Below are 8,859 nucleotides of genomic sequence, written 5' to 3'. Positions count from 1 at the left end.
CGCAGGAATGCCAAGAAAAATGGGAAATCCATGAGTGGATGCCTTGGGGTTGAAAATCAGAATTGAAGGGCCTTCCCTGCCATCTTTCAAGCTGCCATGGATTGCAACAGGCAGAGCTGCACTTGCTTGGTTTAGGCAGAAGAGTCTAGATTAATTACACAGATGCATGACTTTGCTCAGAAAAAGCCAGTGGATGGTTTGATGTAGTGACTTTTGCAATCATAAAACTGGGAGATATATGGTTATCTCTGTGCTAAATGGGGCCTGAAGAGATTAACCTCACATACAAAGTGAAAATTATATGAATGAATTTCACCAGGTGGGGAAGACTCCTCGTCATACTTGCAAATAGCAGTTTCATGCCAAGGATGCTGGCTTCATATGTGAAACTATGGAAAAGTTTTCTTGAGAGAATGCCATGGGGCTGTGAGAGAAGTACTGGTTTTGAACATGCAGAAGATTAAAATTTGAGGTCAATGCCTTAAAAAGATCCCTGAATACATAAAGCTTTAAGCGGGGAGTGGTGGGGGTTCTGTTTATTTTATGGTCAAGATGTATTTTTGAAGGGAATGCATTTCATTCTGTCAACCCAACTGTAGAGTTTATCACCCTCCCCAGGAAGGGGAGGGTGAGAGTAAGGCCAGGTGTGGGGTGCAGGTTGTCTTGTCCTTGGGGCCAGCACACATCGCCAGCTCACTAGCCTTTCTCTCTGGTACTAGGAATGAGCTTCATTTCTGCAATCTGCATGGTAACCACCGTAGGAAGGTGACTGTGCAGAAACTGAAAAAGCACAGTATTTTGAGTGTAGAGAAATGTGTTCAAGTCACAGCTCTGCTACTGACTAGTGATAAGGCGTTGGGTGAGTCAACATCTCTGAGCCTCACTTAGTCATTTGGGAATAGGCTTATAATCCCATCCCTGAGAGATGCTTTAAGGATAGAGACAGTGGTATACCAGGGCACCTGGAAGCTACAAAGCAACATGAAATGCTGGCTAATGGAGTTAGCAGAATTTTAAGGCATCATTTACTTACCTGATATTTGTCTCCTGTCTTCAGCCTCTCAAATATCGCATTTGCTTTTTTGCTTGGTTTTACTATTTTATTATGCTAAAATATACATAACAGAACATTTTACCCCAATAACCATTTTGTAAGTTATATTTGTAAATTGTATTTAACGGCCCTAGATTGCACACTTAAAAATGGATACAACTTATAGGTAAGTGCTGAGTATTTTATTCAGAGTTTCAATAAAGTCATTTCTTAGAATTCTTTTTTTTTAAGGGTGCAGAAAAAATAATTTTGTAAAAATAGATTCAGGGTGTATGTGTGCAGGTTTGTTGCATGGATATATTGTGTAATGGTGAGATTTGGACTTCTAGTGTGCCCATCAACTTGAATAATGAAGACTGTACTGAGTAGATCATTTTTCAACCCTCAGTTCTCTCCATCTTCCCCCTCCTTGGAGTCCCTAGTGTCTACTATTGCCCTCCGTATGTCCATGTGTACCCATTGTACACACTGTTTAGTACCCACTTATAAGTGAGAACTTGCAGTATTTGATTTTCTGTTTCTGGGTTATTTCACTTAGGATAATGGTCTCCAGCCCCATCCAGGTTGCTGCAAAAGACAGGAATATATATATATATATATAGTTTGTTTGTTTGGTTTGTTTTTTGCGACCGAGTCTCACTCTGTTGCCCAGGTTGGAGTGTAGTGGCACGGTCTCGGCTCACTCACTGCAACCTCCAACTCCGGGGTTCAAGAGGTTATCCTGCCTCAGCCTCCCAAGTAACTGGGACCACAGGCACACGCCTCCACGCCTGGCTAATTTTTATATTTTTAATAGAGACAGGGTTTCACCATGTTGGCCAGGCTGGTCTCAAGCTCCTGGCCTCAAGTAATCCACCCGCCTCAGCCTCCCAGAGTGCTAGGATTACTCATGCCCAGCTGGTTTCTTTTTTCTTTTTTTAAATATAGCATGCTTCACGAATGTGCATGTCATCCTGGTACAGGGGCCATGCTAATTTTGTGTGTATCATTCCAATTTTAGTATATGTGCTGCTGAAGCAAGAACTGGAACCATTCTTAAATGTACATCCAGGGGCATTAATTGCATTAACAATGTCATACAACCATTGCGATGATCCCTCTCCAGTACTTTTTCATCATCCCAAATTGAGACTGTACCCATGAAACAATAACTCACCATCCCCCTGTTCCCCTATGTCTGGTAACCTATGGTATACTTTCTGTCTCTAAGAATTTGCCTGTGAGGTACCTCACATTGGTGGAGTGAAACAGTACATATTTGTCCTTTTATATTTAGTTTATTTCACGTAATAAAATGTTTTCAAGACTTATCCATGTTGTAGCAGGTATCAGAAGTCTTTCTTCTTAAGGCGAGATAATATTTCATTGCATACATTTATACTCATTTTGTGTATCTATTCATCCGTTGATGAATATTTTGGTTGTTTCTATATTTTGGCTATTGTGGATGATACTGCTATGAATATGGTGTACAAATAACTATATGAGTTCTACTTTTATTATTATTATTTTTTGAGACAGGGTCTGTTTCTGTTGCCAAGGGTGGAGTGTAATAGTGCAGTCTCCGCTCGCTGCAACCTCCATCTCGCAGGCTCAAACCATCTTCCTACCTCAGCCTGCAGAGTAGCTGCAACTACAGAAGTGTACCACCACGCCCAGCTATTTTTTTTTTGACAGAGTTTCACTCTGTCGCCCAGGCTTGGGTGAAGCTACGCAGTCTTGGCTCACTGCAACCTCTGCTGCCAGGCTTCAAGCGATTCTCCTACCTCAGCCTCCCAAAGTGCTGGGATTATAGGCATGAGCCACCACGCCTGTCCCATTTTTTTTGTATTTTTGGTAGAAATGATGTTTTGCCATGTTGCTCAGGCTGGTCTCAAGCTCCTGAACTCAAGCGATCCTCGTGCCTCGGCCTCCCAAAGTGCTGGAATTACAGGTGTGAGCCACTGCACGCGGCCTGAGTTCTGCTTTTAATTCTTTTGGGTATATCCCTAGAAGTGGAATTGCTCAATCACATGTTTATGGTTTATTGCTAGATTCTTTTTTTTTTTTTTAACTTTTTTATTTCCATAGGTTTTTGGGGAACTGGTGGTATTTGGTTACATGAGTAAGTTCTTTAGTGGTGATTTGTGAGATTTTGGTGAACCCATCACCCGAGCAGTATACACTAAACCAATTTTGTAGTCTTTTATACCTCACTCCCTTCCCAAGCTTTCTTCCCAAGTCCCCAAAGTCCAATGTGTCATTCTTATGCCTTTGCATCCTCAGAGTTTAACTCCCATTTATGAGTGAGAGTATACAATGTTTGGTTTTCCATTCCTGAGGTACTTCACTTAGAGTAATAGTCTCCAATCCCATTCAGGTTGCTGTGAATGCCATTAATTCATTCATTTTTGTGGCTGAGTAGTGAGTATACACACACACACACACACACACACACACACACATCACAATTCCTTTATCCACTCATTGACTGATGGGCATTTGGGCCGGTTCCATATTGTTGCAATTGTGAATCGTGTTGCTATAAACAGGCATGTACAAGGGTCTTTTTCGTATAATGACTTTTTTTCCTCTGGATAGATACCCAGTAGAGGGATTGCTGGATCAAATGGCAGTTCTACTTTTAGTTCTTTAAAAAATCTCCACACTTTTCCACAGTGATTATACTTGTTTACATTCCCACCAGCAGTGTAGAAGTGTTCCGTTTTCACCGCATCCATGCCAACATCTATTATTTTTTTATTATGGCTATTCTTGAAGGAGTAAAGTGGTATCACATTGTGGTTTTGATTTGCATTTCCCTGATCATTAGTGATGTTGAGCATTTTTTCATGTTTGTTGGCCATTTGTATATCTTCTTTTGAGTACTATTTATGTACTTAGCCCTCTTTTTGGTGAGATTATTTTTTTTCTTGCTGATTTGTTTGAGTTCATTGTAGATGCTGGATATTAGTCCTTTGTCAGATGTATAGATTGTGAAGATTTTCTCCCACTCTGTGGGTTGTCTATTCTGCTGACTGTTCCTTTTGCCATGCAAAAGCTCTTTAGTTTAATTAAGTCCCAGCTATTTATCTTTGTTTTTATAGCATTTGCTTTTGGGTTCTTGGTCATGAAATCCTTGCTTAAGCCAATGTCTAGAAGAGTTTTTCCAATGTTATCCTCTAGAATTTTTATAGTTTCAGGTCTTAGATTTCAGTCCTTGATCCATCTTGAGTTGATTTTTGTCTAAGGTGAGAGATGAGGATCCAGTTTCATTCTCCTACATGTGGCTTGCCAATTATCCCGGCACCATTTGTTGAAAAGGGTGTCCTTTACCCACTTAGTGTTTTTGTTTTCCTTGTTGAAGATCAGTTGGCTGTATGTATTTGGGTTTACTTCTGGGTTCTCTATTCTGTTCCATTGGTCTATGTGCCTATTTTTATGCCAGTACCATACTGTTTTGGTGACTATAGCCTTATAATATAATTTGAAATCAGGCAATGTGATGCCTCTAGATATGTTCTTTTTGCTTAGTCTTTTTTTTGGCTATGTGGGCTCTTTTTTGGTTCCATATGAATTTTAGGATTGTTTTTCTAGTTCTGTGAAGAATGATTGTGGTATTTTGATGGGAATTGCATTGAATTTGTAGATTGATTTTGGCAGTATGGTCATTTTCACAATATTGATTCTACCCATCCATGAGTATGGGATGTGTTTCCATTTGTTTGTGTCATTTATCATTTCTTTCAGCAGTGTTTTATAGTTTTCCTTGTAGAGGTCTTTCACTTCCTTGCTTAGGTACATTCCTAAGTATTGTATTGTTTGGCAGTTATTATAAAAGGAGTTGAGTTCTTGGTTTTATTCTCAGCTTGGTCGCTGTTGGTGTATGGAGAGCTACTGATTTGTGTACATTAATTTTGTATCCTGAAACTTTGCTGAATTGTTTTATCAGTTCTAGGAGCTTTTGGAGCAGTCTTTGGGATTTTCTAGATATACAATCATATCGTCAGCAAATAGCAACAGTTTGACTTCCTCTTTATCAATATGGACGCCCTTTATTTCTTTCTCTTGTCTGATTGCTATGGGTAGGACTTCCAGTACTATGTTGAATAGAAATGGTGAGAGTGGGCATCCTTGTCATGTTCCAGTTCTCAGAGGGCATGTTTTCAACTTTTCCCTGTTCAGGATTATGTTGGCTGTGGGTTTGTCATGGATGGCTTTTAGTACATTGAGGTATGTCCCTTCTATGCTGATTTCGCTGAGAGTTTTAATCATAAAGTGTTGTTGGATTTTGTCAAATGCTTTTTCTGCATCTTTTGAGATGATCATGTGACTTTTGTTTTTAATTCTGTTTATGTGGTGTCTCACATTTATTGACTTGTGTATGTTAAACCATCCCCGCATCCTTGGTATGAAACCCACTTGATCATGGTGGGTTATCTTTTTGATATGTTGTTGGATTGGTTAGCTAGCATTTAGTTAAGGGTTTCTGCATCTATGTTCATCAGGGATAATGGTCTGTAGTTTTCTTTTTTGGTTATGTTCTTCCCTGGTTATTGCTGGATTCTATATGTAACTTTTTGAGGAAGCACCACTGTTTTTCATAGCAACTGCACCATTTTGCATTCCCACCAACAATTATAATAGTTCCAACGTATCCACATTCTCATGAACACTTGTCCATTTCCATTTTTGATAACAGCCATCCTAATGAGTGTGAAGTGGTAACCCCATCGTTTTGAAGGATGTCAGTTACATCTCCATGTGGCAGGAAACCCAAGAGTATATAAGGTTGCCTTCCTACCACTGGAGCTCTGGCATATCAAAGAGCATATCTGGCACCAGGAGTCTTTTTTTTTTGCAAGAGTTTTTATCCAAAGCAAAATGGCTTTCCAGGACAGAACTGGGAAGAGGACTTGATGTCCTCAGAGTTACCTGATGATTCTATTTATTCACTCACTCACTCATTCATTTATTCCATAATTAAATACTTATTTTGGTGGTAAGGAGCAGGAAGGAATTGTGCTAGATGCTGCAGCAATTATATTTTAGTGTCTACAAAGGGACATTAAGAATCATCTTATCCAAAAACCTACCCCATTCAGGAATAGTTTCTAAAACTAGAGAGATAAGACTAAGGACCAGGTTTCCAAGGTAGTGATTAGTCAGGCTGGATGAGGCAACACTCCTCTAACTTGTGGGAGAATGGGTTTAAAACAAGGACAGGCATTTGCAAGGAAGCTCTCCTTCCTTACAGCTCACTAAATAGTCCAGTCACTTGATCAGCCTGTGAGAATTGAGCACAATAAAACAAGTGTCAAGAAAACCTGATTAGATAAGCTCTGAGTACTCAGACAGTCCTTATATTGTGATAACCTCCCGCAAAAGTGTCACATACAGGCTGTGTGCAATGAGGGATACTGCTGATTTGGAACTTGAGAGCCAGGTAGGAGTGTGAGTATTTGATTTCAATCTGGGAAAATTCCAGAGGACTAAATTTGGAAGATTTATGAACATGGTAATGTCCATGCAATTGGATTTCATTGAGAAACACAGACTTTTCTTCTAGCTCATACTGGGACATTTCAACTATATTAAAGGGCAAAGAACAAGAGATGGAAATACTGGCTACAATGCAATTCACAGATACAATTTCCACATGTATGTTTATTCTACTCTGATTGATGCTGAAGCCGCCGGAGTTCAGAAGTAAACAAGACTTAGAGAGAACATCATTTCCTAAAGTCACGTTCACTTCTGTTGCCTGGGTACCCTCCAATGTCACACCAAGAGGCAAGACCAAACTCGTCTCATTAATCAGGGAGAGTAGCATTTTCTAGATCTGGGTAAAGACTTGCAAAAAGAGCTTCCCAGTCTTTGTATATGTCATCATAACATGGGCAGAAAATAAGATTAAATATGATTGCACTAAATTCTCCGTAACTTGGTTGCCAATAACCTTATATTCCCTTCCATGTATATTAAGTGAGGTAGTGCACTCCATTTAATATCTTACTTCCATTTTTATGCACATAGAAGTACTTTGCAGAATAATATCTTAAATAAGAGCTTTTTGCGTAAGAATTGTAATGTTCAGAATTATTGTGTTGGGTGTTGCAAGGCCTTTGGCTGTGTCCAGGTTCCCCTGCTCATATAGCAGGATGCCAGGATCTTGAAGGGAGGTAGAGGTTGGAGACAAACAACCACCCTGCAACCCCTGTAAGTGAAGAGGGGTCATTTGGTGCTTGAAACATCTCTGTTCTCTATTGGCCCCTGACTGTCTTCTATTTTTGACCCTGAGCCATAAGCAAAATCACTCCCAACTCTGAGATCTTCTCTTCTTGCCCATGGCTTAGCAAGCTGGACCTGTTCTTCCATGTTCTGGATCTGGCTTCCGGCTGCAACCCCCACCATCATCTGAGTATTCAACCTCATCTCATTAGCCTAGTCCCATCTCAGATTAATCCGACTGCCATTCTCAGCAGGGAGAGCCTAAACTTCTTCTTTTAATACACATATAGAGCTCACATACTTTAGAAAGATTTTTTTTAATATCACAGGCATTTTAAAAGAATGAGTAAGGCACTGGTTAGCTTAAGATTAAATTAAACGTAATCCTGCCACAAAGCATCTAGCTAATTGAGATGATAGTCTCAAAAAAATTCAGGATTCAGTGCAGTTACTAAAGGAGTTTGTGGAGGACAGAAGCTATGTAAGTTACTATCTAAAGGGATTGTTGAGGGAATTTTTCAGGGGTAGGAGATTGGACAAGGTGACCTTCTAACTGTACATTTAATGGTTGCAATAGCCATCAAGGTCAGAGTTGGTAGGAACAATCCAAGTTAATATCTAGATCTGCCAGTTTTCAGTCCCATGTGGATGGAGAAAAAAATCATGGAACCATTGCTGAGCCACACCGAAGATGAACAGGGCCAATTCTGAGAAAGATCATACACTTGCCCTCCTCTCAAGGCGCTTGCATTTCTATCTGGACAGAAGTACGTCAAAAACTCGGGGAATGTAAGAAGCCCAGGGAGGTTTTGGGGGTGCCCTCTTGACCTATAGGCACATCTCCTCTTCTGACCCCATTCTCATACATCATTATTGTGACATATAAGCCTCTCTGGGTCCGTAAACTAAGCCTTGCAACAGCAATACCTGTGCACATCTTGGAAGTCTATGGGATATTCATAGAGACATCTAATTTCTCGTCAGTTTACATCAATCACAAATGAGGAAAACCTTATAGTGCAATATAGATTCTAGTTGTTCCTTCATGTTGGCATAGAACTTCTTAAGGGTTAGGAGAACTTCTTCCCCATGGGTGTGTGCTTCCATGAGGAGGAACCTCTTTTAAGGTACTTTCCCCTACCTTAGCCTCCATTCACCCCCACACTCTCAGGAGAGAGAAAGTCATCAGGCTGGTGACTGGGAGAAGAATCTGGGCCTGTGTGACACAGCTTTTCTTCGTTCATTCTTGCTCCAGATCTGTCTGCAGGCAACACCGACCCATCCTGGTGCCTCCATCCTTGCAGAGGGACCCAGCTCTGTGGGGAAGGCTTGGTAAGCTCTGGCCTCACCTGGAACTGGGAGGGTCCATAGGGATAAAGTGCTGGCACAATGCTTAGGCTGCAGGTATAAGACCACACCTGCTCACCAGCGTGTTAGTAGCACAGCTGACCTGCTGGTCTCGAACCGTGGACCGCCTGCATCTTCCTCTCTCTGGATTGGGAATTCAGGTGGAGAAAATTGGTGTTATGTGTGTAATTCCTAAATCCAAAACAACTTCAATATTCAGAGGAAACCCTTTACCCCTCTTTATTCTA

General features: G+C 40.6%; 1 non-coding gene across 1 annotated transcript; it reads right to left on the bottom strand.

Annotated features, from left to right (window-relative positions):
• Positions 1 to 1,971: 1,971 nt before the first annotated feature.
• On the bottom strand, positions 1,972 to 2,074 carry LOC115935642 (U6 spliceosomal RNA). The gene has a single exon (XR_004071268.2). It is a non-coding gene; the product is annotated as a U6 spliceosomal RNA (small nuclear RNA).
• Between the last annotated feature and the right edge of the window lie 6,785 nt (positions 2,075 to 8,859).

The sequence above is a fragment of the Gorilla gorilla genome, chromosome 7 (genome assembly GCF_029281585.2).
Source record: "Gorilla gorilla gorilla isolate KB3781 chromosome 7, NHGRI_mGorGor1-v2.1_pri, whole genome shotgun sequence".
NCBI classification, from domain to species: domain Eukaryota; kingdom Metazoa; phylum Chordata; class Mammalia; order Primates; family Hominidae; genus Gorilla; species Gorilla gorilla.
Note: the sequence above shows the minus strand (reverse complement) of the source record. Positions and strands in the feature narration are given on the sequence as shown.